This window comes from Chiloscyllium punctatum, unplaced genomic scaffold (genome assembly GCF_047496795.1).
Source record: "Chiloscyllium punctatum isolate Juve2018m unplaced genomic scaffold, sChiPun1.3 scaffold_154, whole genome shotgun sequence".
NCBI lineage: Eukaryota > Metazoa > Chordata > Chondrichthyes > Orectolobiformes > Hemiscylliidae > Chiloscyllium > Chiloscyllium punctatum.
The window spans coordinates 440848-462576 of record NW_027309888.1 but is presented as its reverse complement, the minus strand read 5'-3'; the positions used below and the strand labels follow the sequence as shown (position 1 = coordinate 462576).

Here is a 21729-nt window from a genome sequence, read left to right as displayed (position 1 = left end):
CACTATCAATAAACATATCTCCAGTGGCTTCATGGGGGCTACAACTCCCACAATCCCTGAGGCAGGGACCACGCGTGTGTGGGGAAGCCTAGCACTGCACATGTACAGAATATGGGTGGATTTTGGAGCATGTGCTTTGGGGTAATTAGCGGAAAGCATTTGACGTTGTGATTTCCTGGAGAAGGAACATATCAGCTTGTAGTATTGATGGGTTGGGGGGGGTCAAAGTGTCACCACACCCACATGGGCCCAAGTTCCATCCCCAACTTGTCATAATGCTGGGAATCGACCAATGGGAAACAAAGAAGGGTCTTACCCATTCTCCCAGACTGAAGGTTCCTCTTCTGTACAGGATCTGCTACCACCCTTTCTGTTTCCTTTTGATTTATTCTCCTGTTACATTATTGACTTGCAGTAACTGAAGGGAAATGGAGTGAACCCAGAAAGGGTGCAGAGTCTATCCAGGGACGGGAAGTGGTGGCATGGAGCTGTTTACCAGTCACTCCATGAGAATGGGGGCAGGTACATTAGGGACAGCAGAGGCAGAATGGTGGGAGAGAGTAATAAGTGGGCTGGAGCATTACAGCTTTGGCGGAAGAAAGGGGGAAAGGATATTCCAGAGAAGCTAGAATTGTCTGTTCTGAATTTCTAACCTGTACATATTCCTTTATACAGGGTGCTAGATGGTGAAGATTTGCAGACTGAAATCTCAAACTCATGTGCCGATCATGATAAAGTTAACCAGCATTTGAAAAACCAAAGATAGAGAATCACTTGACCAAAATCCTGCAACACTCTCCCTCACAGGATTGTCGGTCTATCTGCGCCAAATGGACTGTGAATGGTTCAAGACAGCAGCTCACTACCATCTTCTCAAGGGTAACGAGAGATGGGGAATAAATGCTGGCTGAGCCAGTGATGCCCACATCCTGGAAATGGGTTCTATCTCTAGTTGCTGAAATCCAGTTGATGTTACTGCAGGATGATGAGGGAGGCTGAGTGCGTCTTCCAGGAGGCAGCACCATCACATTACCCTTGCCTACACCCACACAGTAACACAGCAACGTCACTGGAACAAAAGCAGTGAAGCCAAAGGAGAACATAGATATAGTTCTTAGAGATAAAGTCATAAAAGGGGATTGGAACGCAGCAAGAAAAGGAGACTGAGCTGGATGGTCACCTGTTTCCCCTTGAATGGTGGAGCAGGATTGAAAGGCCGAATGGCCTCCTGCTATCTCCAGGTCTGTATATAGCCATGGAGCCCGCGTAGGAATAAGTAGGCAGGGATTCTCCAGGAGATTGCACCTCGACATCAGTTTTCTGTGAGGGTTGGTTTGATGGATTTTATTTCACATTTGTCTTTAACAGAAGGTTTGTGAATATGATATTAAAATATTGTAGCTATTTAATCCACAATAAATAAAACTAAAAGAAAAGAAATGAAACTATCTGAACATAGCAGTTTTTAAAATTTTCAAACGCCGTGTGAAACAAAATCCTGTCTATTCCCGGACGCCATCACTTTCCAGTTATTCCAGCTGCAGGGAAATATCCCCTCCCTGTCTGAACCTTTGGTTTGATTTAACCTCTTTTCAGTTCTCCTTTGAGCTGTGAAGCGTTCTTTCTCCGCCCCCCCCCCCCCCCCCCCCAGAGGTTATCTCACACAGCTGAGCAACCTTCCCACGTTCATCATTTCGCCATTTTGGGTTTTTGTTAATATATGATCACCAGCAGTAAACCACCCATGTAACCAATTAAATATTTACAAACAAAGCCCATTACAGGCAAAGCAAACCATTACAAATGACAGAGTGGGAAGGGACCAAATCAGAGTTAGGGGTGAGGGGGCAGCAGTGGAGATAAAGCACTGTATCCCCTGCGATGCCCACCTCTATCTAAAGGCATCGAGAGCATTGATACATACCAATTGCTGCTCTCCAAGGACACCCTGCTTTATCCTCAATCATAGAATAGCCTTTATCCTCAATCATAGAATAGAATCCCAACAGTGTGGCAGGACAGCATTGGCCCATCAAACCCCACCAACCATCCAAAGAGCATCCCACCTGGAGCACTCCATCCTTTTAACACTGCATTTCGCATGGCTGCTCCACTGAGTCTGCACAATCATGGAGACTGTGGACAAGTCCACACCGACCCGCCGAAGTGCAACCCACCCATACCCCTACATTTACCCCTTACCTAACACTTCGGGCACACACAGAAACACAAAAGATAGCATGTGTACCTGAGTTGAATGAACCTGGACTTAGGAAAATGTGACAACAATCACAACTAGTTAGAATTACAGAATCCCTTAGGCGCACAAAGAGACTATTCGGTCCATCAAGTCTGCAATGACCTGCTGTCCCACCCTACCTCCATAACCCCACATTTAGCATGGCTAACCCAACCCATCTAACCTACACACTACAGGCCATGTTAGCACGGCCAATCCATCAAACCTGCACATCTGTGGGAGGGTCACATATTATATCTAAGTGCTCAGGATTGTGAATGAAGGATCGCAAATACTTGACTCTGACGCAAATCCTCTTTTATTTTCAAAAGAAAATCTGGAGGATATTGCAGCCAGAAAGATTTCCGATTATCTCATGAGGAAGAGAATTCAAAACTCGTGCCACTGACCCAGGGGGCGCAGTGAAGTCAGAGGTCTGGGAACCATCAGAAATGTAACAAGTTGTGAGCAAGGTGGGAGTGAGACAAGGACAAAAAGACAGTCTGTCACACGGGGGAAGGCAGGAGAGATTAAGATGCAGAAATGGTAGTCCCTCAAGGCCATGGGGAATGGATTTAGGGCTGGGAAAGAAACCAGGAAACAAGGTGAGCAGCTGTGAAAGAAATACATTGAAAAAACAGATTATAACCACATAGAGGGCAGAGTACACAGTCTGAAATTGTTGCTCTCATTGGTGAGTACAGAACGCTGTAAAGCCTGGGTCATTCTATTACAGACAACACATGCAGGATAGGCCAAGTGGCCTCGATCTGTGCTGTAACTTTCTGATAAATTTATTCGGACATTTGGAATTCAGGTCAGATGATCATAAATTCTCAAATTGGACTTGAGTTTAATATTCTGGAGAAATGTTAAATAAATCACAATGATCCCATTCTGCAGACTTTAGTCCACAGCCCTGCATGTTCCAGCATCTCAGTTACATACATGTCCTTTTATTCTAATGTGATGCTGGTTACTGCCTCTGCCACCCCATCAATGAGTTCCTGCTCCCCACCATCTCTGAGTGAAATGAATTCTCCTCTCCCCTTCTTTCTGGGAATTAGTTTCAATCTAAATCCTCCAGTTTCTGACCTCTCAGTTAATGAATAGCTCCTTCCTATCCACTCGATCTGGATTCCTCAGCATTTTATCACTTCAATTAAATCTCACCTCATCCTCCTCGGAAATCATCCCCAGCCTATCCAACCTTTCCTCAGAGCAGAAATTTTCCAATTGTAGAAACATTCTGATCAATCTCCTCTGTACCCTCTCTGGTGTGATCACATCAACCCTGGAATAAGGGGATCAGAAGTGTGTGCAGTACTTTAACCGCAGTCAAACGAGTGTTCCTGACATTTCCCACGTCACCTCCGTGTTCTTGTGGTTGTCGCTCAGACAAGAAGTGTCCTGGTTTTCCCACATGGAACTGGATGTGCATTCCATGGGGCTGGGATTCCCTACCATGTGTTTATTTGTTAACTAATCCTAAATTAACTTCAGATTAAAACAACATTATCAGCTGCTCAAGTCACCTTTTTAAAATCACTTTAAAATTATTACTATCTAAACACAACAGGCTTTAAGTTACTGATCCAACTATTCAGATGTCTCCACTGTTACAATCACTTGAAGATTATCTTTACCTTCAGCTACATTTGGTGAATTGAAAACTGATTGTAAATATATGAATATCAAACAGATTTGAGTTTTATGATAATTAACCCAGTCTGACATTCTTGTTGGTTAATGTCTTGAAGAGAACTGTCCTCAGAACTCCAGCTGTGCTCTGACTTCATTCACAACTGGATGTGGCTGGACTGCAGATCTTAGATCTGTTCTGTTGTTTCCCGGATTGCTTCACTCTGTCTATCACTTGCTGCTTATGCTGTTAGGCACAAGTAGCCCTCTTTGGGAACTTCATCAGGTTAACACCTCATTCATGCTGCTGTCACTGACATGCCCTCCTGAATTCTCTCAGTTGAATGAGGATTGATACTCTGTTTGATGGCATGAGGTAAGTTGGGGAAAATGGGGGGCCGTGATTCTGTAAGTTTTGCTGGAGTACAATTCTACTGCTGTTGTTGGAAGGAAAGAGCTAAACTCTTGCACTCTTGACCCTATGTACTACATGCAGTATCATGAACACTGATAGGCCAAGACATGAAATACGAGCAACACTGTACAATGATGCAGAATCACAACTGCAGCAAGGGGAGTTCAAGATCCAACTTGACATAGGAGTTGGGAAAGAAGCAGTTGATCAGATTGTCTCATTCATAGTCACAAAGAGACTCTGTGAGATTAATGTATTGTTGGAGGTGAGGGTGGAGGAGGTTGGGGAGATAGAGAGCCCTTCAAAAGAAACTAATCTGCCTGAGAGTTGTGAGATAGAATTGATTGCCATGCATTTAACAGAAAGCTAATTGAAACTGTTTTTATCCCCAAAAGATAACAAGACTGATGGTGCTTCCAATCATCCCCAGAAACACACCCCAGAATACATGGTTCGGAGATGGATGTCAATAGCCCATCAACATCCAACTCCTGTAATCATTGAGCAAACATATGTGTGATTACCCTGTTCTGATGAACCAGAAAATCACTGTTCACTCTGTGCAGATGTACAGCGATGTGGGGAAGGATTGGCCTCATGGTGTTGTCGTGAGACAGTTAATCTAAACCCCAGATAGTGTTCTGGAGAGCTGGGTTCAAAGCCTGCTGCAGCAGATGAGGGGGATTTGAATTCAATAAAAAAGCAACTTGTGAATTTAGAGTCTAATGATGACCATTAATCGATTGTCAGAAAAACCCATCTGGATCACTAATGCCCTTTCAGGAAGGAAGCTGCCATTCTTACCTGGTCTGGCCAACATTGTGACCTCAGACCCACAGCAATGGGGTTGACTCTTACCTGCCATCTGGGCAATTAGGGATGGGCAGTAAATGCTGCCGGACCAGCGACACCCTCATCCTGTGAATGAATAAAGGAAAATAAAAGTCTCTACCCAGTGTGAATCTGCGTGTTCAACGATGTTGTGAACATTTCCAAAACTAAGATCTCTATGTGCACAACTTTATGAGCTGCCAAAACCATTGTTCATTACTTGGTGTGAAAAAGAGAAAAAAAAATCCTTCAATTGTGGCTATCAGTAAATTGACTGGGGTCTCAGCAGGATGGATGCCTGAGTGAATCCCTTCCCACCCCACACACACACAGAGCAGGTGAACAACTCCCTAGTCTGACTGGTTTGGCCAGTTTCCAGGTGGGATGGGTAAAGAATTCCCTTCTGGCATTCCCCACATTTCCAGGGTCTGTCCCTAGTCTGGCTGCACTGGTGTTTTGCCATTTCAGATAAATGCTGGCAGACTGTTACACACACCGTTAGCCTGCCCCCAAAAGAACCCAGTATGAAGCAGTAAACATTATCTCCTGCTGTGGAGGGACAGACTGTATTGGTCTGAGTAGGAACATTGAACAGATTTACCTAAATGACAACGTAATCGGTGGCCAGAGCAAGTTAAGCAAGTCCAAATAAAATGCATTATAGCACAGACAGAGGCCCATCAAATCCAGGCTGGCTATCTGTAGCAGAATCCCATATTCTCATTCCCCATACGTACCCCAAACTCTGCAAGTTTATTTCCCTCAGATCTGATCTAATTGTTTTTATCAATCATTGATCTTCTCTACTTGCACCACCATCGTAGGCAACATATTCTGCATATTTCCAGCCAATACAGTCAGCAGAGATACTTACTCATCTCCCACTGTCTCAAAACCTTACAACTGGTCTTAATTCTTGTGCCATCACCTATCAAATACAGATATTTTTGTCTGCTATATCTAGGTCTGTTATAATCTTATACAGCTCTATCGAAAATATATTTAACCTGTTTATTTCAAAGAAAATAGCAATTTCTTCAAATCAATCCAGTGACTGCATTTTCTTCATCAGTGAACCACTCCAGTAAGTCTGTACTCCACACCCTGAAGATCACTCATATCCTTCCTTGTTAATGTCTGTTTTGTTCCACAAATCCAGCCGACACAAGTTTTCTGTACAACAGCAGTAGCTTTATTATTGGACAGCTGGCAAGAATTTCAAAGCATCTCTAAAGTAGCCGAATGTCTATTTGTACAGACTCATCTTCACAAATCTCTGCCTTACGCACAGAGACAGTATATTTAATAAGAATTAGACAAAGGCATATCAGTCACATGGGCGATTGCCATTACATAGTTTAAAGCTGGTAATTATGAATTTACAAAGCTTGATGAATGCCAATGTCCTGTGATAATGTGTGATGGATTACAGAAACTGATTATCGTATTGCCCATGATTATGTGTTGATGGGAAGAGATTAAGGCAGAAGGGTTCTTCCTTCAGTAAATGGGGGATTCACTTACCTATGCTCATATGGAGGGGAGGTAAGACAAGGGAGCAGGAGGCAGTTTAACAGGGTTGTGCCCAGGGCTCTCAGTCTTGTTTGGAAAGGGCAAATTGCTCTATCTGGGGTTATGGTAGAATCCACATGTGTGGCTCCAAGAGGTTCTAATTCGAAGATACGGTCTGCCTCACCCCTACTGAGGTGTTCAGTCTGTATTGGAAGAGTACAGGCCTTGTACTCTTACAATACGTCAGGAAGACCTTTGGCAGGAGAATGTTTAATCCTTGAGTCGCCAATGCATCCTGAAAGAGAAGCAAAGTATGGAACAGGCCCCTCTGTGGTATTTTAACTTCCTCATCCTGACCAGGAATCTGGTGACCACAATTGGATGCAATGATTGACTGTGACCTAACTAGAACTTCGTCAACGGTCAGCATCTTTTCCATGAGTTGTTATCATTCCCTCTATTAATGAAGCCCAGCATCCTATACGTTTACTCAAAACACTTTATGTTATCTCTCCTTTAAGGATTGGTACACATTGTCCCCCATTCCTGCTGTCCTGCTCTCTATGTCTGTGCCATTCAAATATATATTCCCTTTCGACATTGCTTCTCTCAAAATGCATCAACTTACTGTGTGTTCTAAAGAAGAGACATATTATACTCAAAATATTATCTCTCACTCCACACATTCTCCCCCCTGGAAAACAGAACAGTGCAGCACCGGAATAATCAACCCACCATGTCTGTGCGGACCATGATGCCATTCCAAACTGATTCCATCTGCCTGTATATGATCCATATCCCTGCCAACCCATGGCTGCTTATCTGTCTGTCCAAATGCCTCTTAAACATTGTGATTGTTTCTGATTTTACCATCTTTCAGGCAAGTACATTCTAGTCACTGACCACCTTCTGCATAAGAAACTTGTCTGACACAACTCCCTTTTAACTTGCACAGATGTTGTTGAAAATGCTCAGCAGGTCATGCAGCATCTGTGAAGAAAAATCAGTTAATGTTTCGGGTCCAGTCCTCCTTCCTCAGAAATGTTAACTAACTTCTCTTCACAGATGCTGCTAGAACTGCTGAGCTTTTTCAGAAACTTCTGTTTTTCTTTCTGGTTTACAACATCTGCTGTTCTTTCGGTTTTCATTTCCTTTAAACTTGCCCCCTCTCCCCTTAAATCTATGGCCTGTGGAATTGGTAATTTCCACTTGAAAAAAGATTCAGATTATTCACTCTGTCTGTGCCTCTCGGATCACTCCACAGCCACTGACTTTCCAAAGACAACAATCCAAGATTTTCCAACCTCTCCCAATCCAGGCAACATCCTGGTAAACCCATTCCCATCCTCTCCAAAGCCTCCACATCCTCCTTATAATGCGGTGCCCAACACAGCCCACAATCCCCCAAAGGTGGGCCTAATGACAGTTTTATATTCAGTCCCCTGACAGAAGAAGGCAAGCCTGCCATCCACCTCCTTCACCACATTCAGGGAGCTGTGAACCTTGCACCTGAAGATCCCTCTGTATATCAATGCTGCTCAGGGCACTTCCTTTTAGTGTATACATTCTTCTTACAATGAGCCGCCCAAAACGCATCACGTCACACTTGTCTGAATTAAAATCTATCTGAAATTTCTCCGCATAACCTTCCAACTGATCTCGTCCTTGATGTTTCCTTTGACAACATTCTTCACGACTCACAACTTCTTCACTTTGTGCCATCTACAAACTTGCTAATTAAATCATTTACATTTTCAGGCTAATCATTTATATGTGTTACAAACAACGGATGTCCCAGCTCTGACCCTTGTGGAACAGAGGCACTGGTCACAGACCTCCAGCCACCAACATACCCCTGCACAACTGTTACTGGGAGAAATATCAAAGAGGAGCCTTGAGTCCTGTGCTGAGCAGCACGACCAATGTTTATTCAGAGCTCCTTACGAATGCATGATGGAAGAGTTCCCTCTCTGGAATTCTGTGGCTCCCCCAGCCAAGTCCAGCATTTTGATGTGTTTCTTTCATACGTTCCACTAATATTTCCCCCCCCCGACCCGATCTCCTGGTTTCGGGATGTCAGCTCGGATGTTTATGAGCTCCCTTTCCCAGTCTCTGATTCTCTGTCCATCTGCAACTTCCCCTCTCAGCTCATGCAGTTGCTTTGTCAGTTCTTTCACAAATTGTTTCATCCTATTCTTGCCATTGTACATCTCCTGCCCTCCCACTACCATACCCTCTGGCAGCTGCATAGTCCAAATTCAAAGGGGGATTGCTCAGTTCCCTTTGCTGGGGTTGATGTCAGTTTCATTAGGATTGTGGGGAGTACACTAACCCATCCCGGCCTGTCTCTGTCAGGGCCTTAGTCAGACTAGCTTTCAGTGTCTGCTTCATTCCTTCTACTGTCCCTGAGCTCTGGGGGTGGGATGTGAGATGGGATTTCTGCTCAGTACCAAACAAGCCACAGAGCTGCTTAACTTCGTTTCCTGGAACATGTGTCCCTTGGTCAGAATCTGCAGGGGAATGTTTCCACCCACTGAGTAAACCTGTTTATTAAGACCCAGCAGGATTTCCTTCCCTGGGATTGGGATGGGGGTGTATGTAAAATCCATCTGTAATTTTTCACGTGGGCCCCTGCTGCTGTCTCCATTTTATCCTGATTGTTTTTCCTTGCTCGCACTTTATACAGACTACACCCCTTCAACAAAACCTTCTTGTTCCAGAACACTCCTGTAGTTGATCATCCGATATTGCATTTTATCCTGCTCAATATGGGCCAGCCCATGATATGTTTTTAACAATGTTTGTCTTATACAGTGGCACTGCTGGATCATCCTATGTCCTATTACTGCCCCACCCTTTTCCCATTCCTGTTTCTCCTGCTATGGGACTGTTTCTGGAAATGTCTTTAAACTTTCCTTTCTCGCTTCTGAAGCTACTGCCACTGCATCCTCCTCAAATGTTTGCACTGTTTCAGTAAGTATGCTCACCCATGCTCACCAATTACCCCGTTGGTGTGGAGTTTCTACTTTCCTGTGAGCTCTAATCTTCATTATTGCTGCTTCACTGGGAAAGTTAGCTGCTTCCACTAACTCTCTAACCTGTTCTTCATGCTCAATGTGGCCCCCAGACAGGGTGATATACCTTCACCAAGCCCAGTCATGAACTATACCAAAGGCATGCTGACTGTGTGCATTTTGCCCCCCTCACCCCTGGTTAATGTCCACGCTTCTGCCAGGGCTCATGATGGTTCTCTATTTCTGGATAATTCCACACAAAATTCCCACAATAATTAAACAATCCTAAAGTTTGCCTGATCCCTTTACGGTGTGTGGGTGGATAATTTTATAATCATAGTTTTTGTTCCCCCTGGGACATAGTTTTTGTCCCCTCTCCCTTCCTGATTTGATCTCCCCAATATGATGTCCCAGTTCTGTCTCTCCCTACCTTCCCAGTTTCACTCTCTGTGCATTAATTTTCAGCCTGACCTGTCTAACCTGATCCAATACTCTGTCTAATATCTGGGTATGTTCTTTCTCACTGCTTGAGGTGATGAAGTGTTGGTAAGATCAGTGTGACTAAATCCATCAAACACACATCGGTGGGATATACTGGAATATTGCGGGATCCCTGAGGTAATAGTATCCTGGTGGACTGTTCTTCTCGGTCCGTAAACACCACTTTCATATGCCATTCAATGTCCGCAGGTATGGACCCAGATTATTTCCAGTTTATGTCAATCTATCACTCACAATTACTGCCTCTTCAGCCCCAGCTTTGATGAGATCCCGTTTGTGTGGGGAGTGAGAGGGCCCTCAATCTCTACAGGGTCGATAGATAACAACCCACTTTCCTGTTTGAGTTACGCACACCGCTGAGTGGGTCCGAGCTATAACCCACCAGATTCTCTGACTGTCCCAGTCTCCCTGCAATGTAGCTACTCCGGAGAGGTTGCCTCTCCTTTTCTTTCTGTCCCAGTCCTGGCTGGAGCATCCCCATGTTTAAATTCGGGTGTTGATGTCAATAGTTGCCATTTTAGAATAAACAGGAGCAACTCCCAGAATGGTCCCTTCTTGAGTTTCACACCTCCATATCTGAATACGTTTTGTCATACTCCCGGTCTACATCGGGATAGGTTTGCTTCATCCAGCTTCCTAGGTTCCCTCTCTGACTGCTCTCATTTTAGTAATTGAGGGGGTGAGGGGTAAATCCTTATCGGTAACTGACAAAGATGCTCCGGTGTTAGAATCATGCAAATGTTGGCCCCTTAACAGTGCATCAATGAATATTCATGGGCTATGCATATACCTACATGAACACAGGCCACTCACAATATGAACACCTATCTCCCTCTCTGTGCCTACATTCCTTGTCTGTGTGCCCTTTCCTGCTTCCCTTGTAACATTGTGGGTCTGATTACCCTCCCTGTACTGCAGCTATTCCCCTGTGTTTCTGTGTTTGCCTCAGCTCTCACGGCCCAATTCAGAATGTGGTTAGAATTATCTCCCACTGAGAGTCCCATGTTTATAATTACAGTTAAATAGGGTCCCATGTCATCTTTTAAATACATCAAACCGATTTCATCATCACTGGTTGGGGTTTGGTAATTCCCCGTGGTCCTTACATACATCAGACTTCCTCTCTGTATGATCCTCGATATTACCCTTGGGTCCCTGAGTCACCAAGGTTATTTTAGCCCATTCAGTCTGTCCCCTCCCCAGTGTGTCCCTGTAATATCTGTAAATGCCTGGAGCCACTGATCGGCTGTGCATTGGGGGAACCGGCTCACACCCCATCCTCTCATTGCAGGTACAGTTTCTGCTGTACACTTCAGGGCATCTTGGGCCGAGGGAGGGTCCATACATCACCTTCGGTGAGACTGTGTACCTCTACTAATTCATCCATATTGTCCCAATAAGGCCCATTATTACCATTTCTCTATCAGGCTGGGTGTTCATTCACCAACATCTGTCATTCAGCGGGTGAACGGTTCAGGTTTGGTTTCTGTCAGTTCCCTTTGTTGCTCCCTACTGTCTACATTGAGCTTTGATGCCCAGTGGTGCCATAGACACGGCCTTCTGGGTCTTACAGGGCGGTGGGTCATCCCACCCATTGCCGTCCCTCTGTCCATACGTGGGTGCTTTGTCATCGAACCTGTTCCAGTCAGTGACACCATCCTCACTGCCTTCTGAGGACAGCGGGGCACTAGGTACCTCCCCCACTGTAACTACCACCTGGCCCTTTGGCTTTAAGGCCTCACGTCTGACAGCCACCACCTTCACTTGTTCCTGTTTCCCATAATAATGTAACATATTCCGTCATGTCTGGATTCAAACAGAACAAAATGTGAATTTGGTTTTACTTGAAATATTAATAATTTGACATTCACTTTACATATCTATAGAGGTGAAAATTCTACTTTGATTATTTAAGTGAATTTAACGTGATCATACAATGAACTGATAGTCAATGACAATGAATGAACTGAATAATATGTGATTATTTGTACAAGTTCTTACAATGAAAATTCAATTTTATTTAATGTTTGTCACCTATTACACCATGGGCATTGTTATTAGGGAATAGAGTAATGGAAGGATATCAGAGAAAATAGACTTTAATTTTAGCTTCACTGCAATAATGAACCAAAACAATATTTGGAAATATGGTTAAACTACATAACAAAATTTCCAGTGTCATTATTGACATGAAAACTCTTTTAGTTTGCAAGTTGTTTTGCACTAAGAATAATTGAAAATGAATTGTGATTTGGAATACACCATTGAAATTATATTTTGAAGAGAATAATCAAATACATTTTTGGGAGGAAATTAGGAATGGAAATAAATATATATTCATTGATATTAATAGTTTTAAAATGTTGAGAAGTTGACTGGGATTATTTGATTGAGAGAGGCTGCATGATTATAAAGACCAATTCACCTTTTTCATTGCATTGTTGGTTTCACTAGAATCTGTTGTGGTCTGAGCTCTTGTTGTGTGCAGTGGACTGTCACTAATAGCTTAATTAACCTGCGAGTCCCTGATCAGATTTCCTTTGTCTGCAAGTCAGTCTGTAAGTGAGCAACACACCTCCTTTTGTGAGGGGAAACAGGTTCTCTTCAAAGGACAAAAGTGGCAGATCACTCTGAGAATGATTTCTAGCACACACCATCAGCAGGGAAGGGTTTTTTTCTAAAGAATTCCAATCTCTATCTACAAATCTGATTTGTCAGTTTGTGGAGGATTCACCCCCTTTGTTCTGAGCTGTTTTTATACAAGCAGTTGGTTCATTACGTCTTTGCCAAGAATGTTGTTTACTTTCCCCTTTTACTGTGATTCTGCAGGTTAGAATATTCTGTGAGTCAGTAATGTTCAGTAACTGAACATTGAATGATTTTGACTCTAACAGAGCAGTGGCCTTGTTTTCAGCTAATTATTCACTTTCCATTTCCTGGTTGTGTTGAATGTTCCAGAACCAGACTCTGAGCAATGTTTCCATTCACTTGTGTTGGAGTCACTGACAGCCACATGGTCAGTCAGTTTCAGCAGTTTGAATTCAATAATCATCTAGAATTATGAGTCTATTAATGAAATTTTTCTCGATTGTCAGGAAAAACGCATCTCGGTCACTGATGTCCTTTAGGGAATGAAGCTGCCATCCTTACCTGATCTAGTCTACATGTGACCCCTGACCCACAGCAATGTGGTTGACTCTTACCTGCCCTCTGGGTAATAAATGCTGCCCATAGCCAGTGGCACCTACATCCAGTGAATGAATTTTCAACAAAGCTCTTAGTCCAGTGTCATGTGAAAAAGAAGCAGAAGGTGACCATTTTGCCTCTCAAGTCCACTCCATCATTCAATAAGGCCAGGCCAGATCTGTTAGTGATTTGTGTTCCATCTTCCCCCAACGTCCCTTAACAAGAACCTATCAACCTGTGTCTTAAATTTATTCATTGAGCCCACCTTCTGGGGCAGAGAGTTCCAAAGTTGCACAGCCCTCTGAGAGGAAATAAATCTCCTCATCTCTGTCCTGAAAGGGTGAATCTAATTTTAAAGTAGTTCTCTCGAGTTCACGTATGACCCACAAGAGGAATCATCCTTTCCACATCCTCCTTAACAAACCAAGCAGGATCTTAGACACTTCAGTCATGTCACCCCTCACTCTCCCAAACTCCGGTTGAAACAAATCCAGCCTGTCCAACCGATCCACATTTTATTACTGTTACGCCGGGTTGAAATGTTGTATTGTGTTTATTATGCAGTGAATGTGTTGTTCCACTGTGTGGGGTCTAAGAGTCAACGTGAGCCATACTAGCTTTCCTGTCTCACTGTGTTACATATATCTTACATCACTGTGGTGATCCAATCCCTCCCTACCTCATATAACCAAAAAGAATGGCAGAGAGAGATCAAGAAAAGTTGTTAGAAAATTTGTTGTTGCCGAAAAAGTACTTGGTCTGTTTGTAGAGATTGCATTGTAATTGAAGTAACTAGTTAATGAAAAGTTACTGACAAAATATTTTAAGCGGAGTTGCTGCTGGTGATGGAAATGCTGCTGGTTGGTATAAGAGAGGGCTGGGGGGAATACTGTACTGAGGAGAAAGTTGAGCAAGGTAACCTTTTATCTTTGTCAATAAGAAGAGGCAGAGACTGCAGCTAGGACAGTGTTGAAGCTGTTTTTATCTTGCAGACATTATTTTAATATTTATTTGATGTGATTTGGGTGTCACTGGCTGAGCCCAGCATTTATTGCCCGTCCCGAGTTACCCTTGAGAAATTGGTGCAGAGCTGTCTTCTTGAACCGCTGCAGTCTACCTGCTGTGGGTTGACCCATGATGCCATTGGCGTGGGGATTTCCAGGACATTCACCCACCGACAGTGAAGGAATGGCAATATATTCCCAAGTCAGGGTGGGTTAGTACCTTGGAGGGGAACTTGAAGGTAGTTGCCTTTCCATCTAGCTGCTGCCTTTGTCCTTCGAGATGGAAGTGGCCATCAGTTCCTTGAGTGTTGTTAGGGTGGCACTAATCCAGGCAAGTGGGGAGTATTCCATCACACTCCTGACTTGTGCCTGGTAGCTGTTGGGCAGGCTTTCAGGAGCCAGGAGTTGAATTACTCTTGTAGCCACTGTGTTTGTGTGGTGAGACCAAATCAGTTTCTGAGCGATGATTATCCCCAGGATAATGTTGATAGTGGGTGTTCAGTGATGGTAACAGCACTGAATGTCAAGTGATGGTAGTTAGGTCATTTCTTATACGTGATGGTCGCAGCCTGCATTTGTGTGGCATGTATGTTACTTGCCCCTTGTCAGCCCAAATCTGGATATTGTCTAGATCTTGTTGTTCTTGGGGTTGGACTGCTTCAGTACCTGAGGAGTTAATTGGTTAACAATGTTCAATAATTACAAGATTATGCAAATTCCTTTTTCTATCAAATGTCATGGACTGTATCTTGTGGTCACTCTAATATTAACTTTCGTTATCTCCTTATTTTCTTCCTAATTCAGACACAAATGTTTGAACATCGATCAGGATAAAATTAAATAATTTAAAAACATACGTTTCTACATGTAAACTAATTGAATGAAATACATTACTTCTGTATTGTCTGCATTTTGAGCAAAAGTCATTTCTTTTCAATCATTACCGAATGGCTCATTTATTGTCCTCAATCCATCAATCCAGCTGTTAGATTTTAGTCTTCAATTTACCGATCTTAATGATGTCTAATCAACATCAGAGCAAAGTGCTTTTTAAAATGTTGAGTCAGCTTGTTTGTTCTGATTACAACATTTATTATGAATTCATTATCCTTATAATAATTACAGAATAATTTGTTTGTCTTTCTAACATGTATAGTCAGATCCATATTTTAATTTAATCCATTGTTTCATTTAATCCATTGTATCAATACTATTTTTTTTAGGTCAAGTATCCCACAATGGAACCAATGATTTTGCATCCAACATGCTTTGAAAACTGACTTTTGCTCATTTGAATAATTACAGTAATCTCAGCCTTATAAATTCAGAGAACTGTAATTACTTTTCACTGCAGTGATTGCTGTTCATGTCTACACATTGCACAGTCACATAGCAACATTAAATATCTCCTTCTTTGAAGTGCACTGATATATTTTCAAAAATCTATGTGTTGCTAATATGTAACTCTTGTTCAGTTCAGTAAGGGGTATAAATGTGCAATAATAGCTCAGTACGTGAACTGATGTGAATATATTACAGTGTACAAACTCACAATCATTGTGCAAATCAATTTTTATTTTAACCATGGAAACACAGTTGAATTAATTCAATTATATTTCACTTTTGTGCTTGCATTCATTGTATTTCTAATCACAGTAAGAGTGAACTATTTCATGTGACACAATTATTTAAAATTCATGTCACTTTTTTATGGACACAAAATAGAATTAATACCCGTTTTTGCTTTCCTTTACCTTTCACAGTCAAGTTTGAATTGTAGAAAGTTAGACTGATACAGCACGGAAACAGGCCATTCAGCCCAACTTGGCATTCCGGCCAGGTTTCCGAAACTAAACTAGTCCCATTTTCCTGTGTTTGTCCCATATCCCTCTGGATGTTTTCTATCCATGTAACTGTCTGAAAGTCTTTTAGATGTTGTAATTGTACCAGCCGCTGCCTTTCCTCTCACAGCTCATCTCAATATGCCAAACACATGTTGTGAAAAGAGTTGCCCCTCAGATCCCTTTTAAAACTTTCCCCCTCGCCTTAATAACATTCATACTTTAATCAGTGACCTGAAACAAATAAATTCAAGATATTGTGACCATTATAATCAACAACAGATACAAGTTGAGAAAATGTTGGATTGAAAAGTAATTCAATTGACACTTAGATATGTTCTAATCAACTCTGAGGTGCTTTGACACATCTCTGTTTAAGGTAGGAATTGAACGCCTGCCTCATGGTCTATTTGTACAGACATTACCAGAGCCCTCCATAATGTTCCCATGCAGGAAGGGCAGGACTATAATCACATACTTACTGTGGTTACTCACAGGGAAAACTGCTCAGATATTTATCGTGATAATTGGACTAGGATTATATTAGACACTTCCAGTGTGTAATGGATAAAAAGAATTCCTAATTTCTCGTAATGATGGAACGAAGCGACAATGATCTTAAATAAATATAAGTCTCATGATAATCAAATAATTTAATATGTTTGAAGCAGTTATTCATATACATAAATTAACATTGACCTGCTTTGTAACTCACATGAATTGGAAATAAAGCATTCGCCATTCAACGTGACTACTCAGCAAAAGACAACTTTCCTCACTTTCACAAAATTGTGATTTCTAAGAATTCAAGATTTATTGTAAAAGAATAGATCAAACATTTGTAAATTCAGGTTTGTGTACACAAGAATCACATGAAATTTAAATAATGTTTAATGTGAAAAATAGTTAGCTCTTTTGTAATAATCAGAAATATAGAAATGTTAGCATTGAAGTGAAAAACAATCAGTACAAGAACGCAAAAATCTGTGGATGCTGGAACTCAGAAACAAAATCAGTAATTGCTGGAAAACAACACAGCAGGTCTGGCAGCATCTGTGGGAAGCATTCAGTGTTAATACTTTGGGTCCAGTGACCCTTCCTCAGAATGTATTTTTGCTCACAGCCAAGTCAATCCAACTAAGCTTCCATACTGAAAATTATTTTGCTAAGATTAAAAGATTGTCGAGTGCAATATTGTTTGTCAGTTGATGTATTGAGCCATTGTTCCACATCGACAGCTGGATATATTGCATTTAAACAATGATTACCAGTTAGACATTAGTAATAATTAGTTTTAAAATGGCTGAAACCAAATTTAAGGTTGATAAGAAAATCCTTATTGCAATGTAATTGTGCAGTATATCTGAAAAAACTGAAATATTGAAGTGAAAAATAATTAGCCATTTCTTAATTGATAAGGCTGATTAATAATCCTTCCATTAATGTGAGAATTCAAATGAAAGAGAATGAGATAGTTACTATGAGTGTTGGGTGAGAAAACTCTGGTTGATTGCATGTGTGTTGACCTGAAAAGAATGTTAATATTTCATCGTGATACTGGCACTAAGAAATAATGGATTCAACTAAAATGTGAATCTCATGATGATATGAGAATTGAAATGACAATCAAATAATAATTAATGTTAGAACTCAACGCTTAAAATGATTCAATATATTCAAAGCAGTTTGTACTGGATATTCATTAAGATTAGTAAACTGAGAATTAAAATATTGGGTTAATTTAAAACAAAAATCACAACTTCAGAGATTATTCATCAGAATTGTTTTGTCATTGAAAAAAACACATTTATTCAAGACATTTCCCTCATTTTCTGTCTTTTTTCCACAGGGATCTGTACTGGAACCCTTCTGGTTACGATACAAATATATAGAAGTGACATGAATTAAAACCTAATTGGGTGAGTTAATAAGCTTGCAGATGATACAAAGTTCAGTACAGTTGTGAATAATGTAGAAGGTTGTCAAAGAATGCAACAGGAAAAAGATAAACTGCAGCTATGGGCAGAGAAATTAAAGGTAAAGCTTAATCCATACAAGTGTGAGGTGTCACACTTTGGGAGCTCAAATATTAAAGAAAAGTAGATAGTTAATGGCAGGACCCTGAACAGCTTTGTTGTTCAAAGGGATGTTGGCGTTCAAGACCATGGCTCCCTGAAAGTGTCCATGCAAGTAGATAGGGTGGTAAGGAAGGCAACTGGCAGGTTTGCCTTTATTGGTCAGGGAACTGGTTACAAGAGTCAGGATATCATTTTGCAACTTTGTAACACTTTGGTTAAGGCATACTTAAAGTATTGTATTCACTTCTGTTTGCCACATTTCAGGAAGGGTATGGAGGCTTTGGAGATGGCACAGAGGACGTTTACCGGGATGCTGCCTGGATTTGGAGAGGCTGCTTTTTTGTGAAGTGGCGGTGGCTGAGGGGAAGAATTGATTGAAGTCTATGCAATCATGAGATACATAGGTAGGGTTGTCAGTCAGGACGTTTCTTCCCAGAGTTGAAACGTCAAAACTATGAGGCATGTATTTAAGGTTGTGGGGGGTAGTTCGAGGGGCATGTGAGGGACATTTACTTTTTACACAGGGAGTGGTAGGTGTCTGGAATGAACTTCAAGGGTTGGTGGTGGAGGCAGATACATTAAGGCTATTTAATGTTCATTGAGATAATTTGGACGGATATGGACCAAGGATAGGCAGAAGGGATGAGTTTCTTTTGCATTATATTCAGCACAACGTTACGGGCCAAAGGACCCATTCCTGTGCTGCACACATCTTTCAGAGAAAACTAATACCTCACTCATATGACATTTAATCTAATCAATATTTAGCCACTGGTGTCAGAAATAGGAAGAAAATAAGTAGAGAACAAACTTGACTATAATCTAAAGATAGAGTCCAGGACATTTACAGCGGAAATTTTTTTGGGTTTTTTTGAATGATAAGATTAATAACTTTGGAGATGTGTTGAAAATGTTTGCAGTTACTGATGTGCTGAGCCAAAATTACCCTTTTTAAATTGAAGATTGGACTAGAAACCTTTTAGAAAACTTGAAAATATTCAGTAAGGTGTGATGCACATCATAATTTAATCCATTGATTATTTCTGCTAATGCTACAATAAAAAAAATTCAGCTCTACACCAAAAAGCATCAATTTTCCATCCAATGCTCATTGGAAATATTGGAATGCTACTTATTTCAACAATCAAAGTAATCACAGCCTCATCGATTAAGTGATATCTAATGACATTTCACCAATAATTACTGTTTATTTTGACACATTGCTCGTTAAAACGGCAATGTGAAGTTTCTCATTAATATTCGGTTCACTGACAGCATATTAATAATTGATTTATTGCTAATATCTAACCATTGATCAATCCAGTCAGGGATAGAAAAGTGGAAATATGGCTCAGTACATCAACTGATGGAAAGATATTGCAGTGTTCACTCTGCCAATTATTGTGAATATCGATGTATATTTTGATTTGATTTGATTATATTTTTCTTCAACACAAAGATTTATTGTAATTCTGATGTCAGTAAGATTATTTAAATTTGTGACTTTTTTGTAAACAAAAAAAAATAGAATTTTCAGGCGTTTGCTCTTTCCTTTATCAGTCAGAATACATTTGGAATTGTTGCAAGTTATACATTTGTGGAAGGAAGAGAAGATGTCTGCAGCTGAATAGTCACAGTGAATGACCTTTTCTTCCGATTCCGTCCGACTGCTAAACATTCTCATTGTCTTTTTCTTTATAAGAAAAACTGCTTTAAACGTATTCAGCAGTTGTATTTTTTATGAATTTACAATAAGCTCATGATATGTCGATTTATCTTTCTTCCCATTATTCTGATATTAATTTGTAAGTAAGAGCATATGTGCTTAGTACCATTATTATAGTGAATTACTATTTCATTCTCAGTCCATTACACAGAAACAGTCTAATTCTCGGAATAAACACTGGTTAGTTTTCATTTGAGTAATCCCAATTGATTATAATCCCACCCTTCCTTGTTGGGACGATAATGAAAGGCACTTGTGTATCTCTAGTAGTGTCTCTCCTAAGAGACCAGATCACCAGATGCAGAGCCATAGCCTTTCAAGCTAGTGCTTATAAATAAACCTGTTGGACTATAACCTGGTGTCATGTGATTTTTAACTTTGTCCACCCTAGTCCAATACCGAGATCTCCAAATTATTGTTGCACAAAGGAATTCTCGTAATTTTTAAAAGAAAATATGACTTTAATTAAGATCTTTAACACACGATTATTAATCCCTTCCTATATTCTTAAAATATAGTTGTAATTGAAAAAAAATGCTCACTGAACACGGCACACACAGCTACACAAATGTCTTCCTGGTCATCTAATTACTGCTCCAGAGAAAAACCTGAGTAAGTATCTTATTGTTTCTGAGAACAAGAACCACAATAAACATTTGGTGAGCAGTTCCATCCAATAAATGCACTTGATTTCTTATATTTCACTTCAGTAATTGCACACGAAATATTTTACTAAAAACAATAACAATGCTTGTTACAAATGAACGAGGACACTAACGTCAGCATACATAGCAGATTTCCAATCCAGTTGAAGTATCGCAAAATAAAATGATGTATTTTGGCTTCGTACAACTGTAGGTGAAAACACTTTGAGCTTGCACCTTAAAAATCTTTATCTGCTTATTCAGAGAAAATAATGAAAGATGGCACTGTAAATTTATTTTGACTTTCACTCATGAAAATACTCATGTGAATCGCTTCTCATTTTCTTCCTAGTTCTGATACAAATGTCGAAATATTTACGATAATAAAACTTTAGGAATAATAAGAGTGTTCTTTGCAAGAACGACATGAAGATGTTCAAGGTCCTCGAATTCCTGTTGAGTAGAATCCCCTTCATAAGGGTCTTATTGTCTCGCCCCGATGTTTTTTGTGACTGGGGACTGATGCGTTTTCAAATCATGTGCACTGCAGAAGGATTATTTTAATTTTCAATTTGTTATGAGCAAAAAAACTGCTTTGAACACGTTGATTTACTTTTTTTACTCCAAAGTTATTTATCAATGTACAATCATCACAAAATTATGGAAGTTCCCTGTATCTTATGTTCACTGTCATACGTACTTTCACTATATACTTATTAACTTCCTACTTCTGACAGGAATATCGAAACATTGGTCATGATCAAAAGTATATAAATTAAAAGTATGTCTCAAGAAGCAAACCAATGGATGGTAACATGTCATTCTTGTAATCCTGCATGTTTGACCCAAAAACAATTCTACTGAATAAGAACTGAATGGATCATTTTTGTGAATCCATAAAGCTAGCCATGATATTGTATTCCTCAGTTTATCGCTCTTAATGAATATCCAATAATCATCACAGCAAAGTGCTTTTAGAATATTAAATCAATTTATTTTTTCAGATTATAATGTTATTTTTCCAGTCACTGCCATTACGATAATTGCACAATTATTGGAGTTAATCTTTCTAACAAATATAGTGAGAATCGCATTTT

The 21729-nt window shown here is 40.6% G+C and overlaps 1 long non-coding RNA gene across 4 annotated transcripts in view; it reads left to right on the top strand.

The window, feature by feature from the left end:
- Positions 1–20137, top strand: part of LOC140471691 (uncharacterized) — a 61406-nt gene extending 41269 nt beyond the window's left edge. For 3 of the 4 annotated variants that reach the window (XR_011957197.1, XR_011957195.1, XR_011957196.1), the window contains one exon: positions 676–1418. This is a non-coding gene — a long non-coding RNA (uncharacterized lncRNA). Of the gene's footprint in view, positions 1–675; positions 1419–18033; positions 18104–19822 lie in introns of those variants that run through there. The other variant, XR_011957198.1, reaches the window with a different exon arrangement.
- Positions 20138–21729: the final 1592 nt, after the last annotated feature.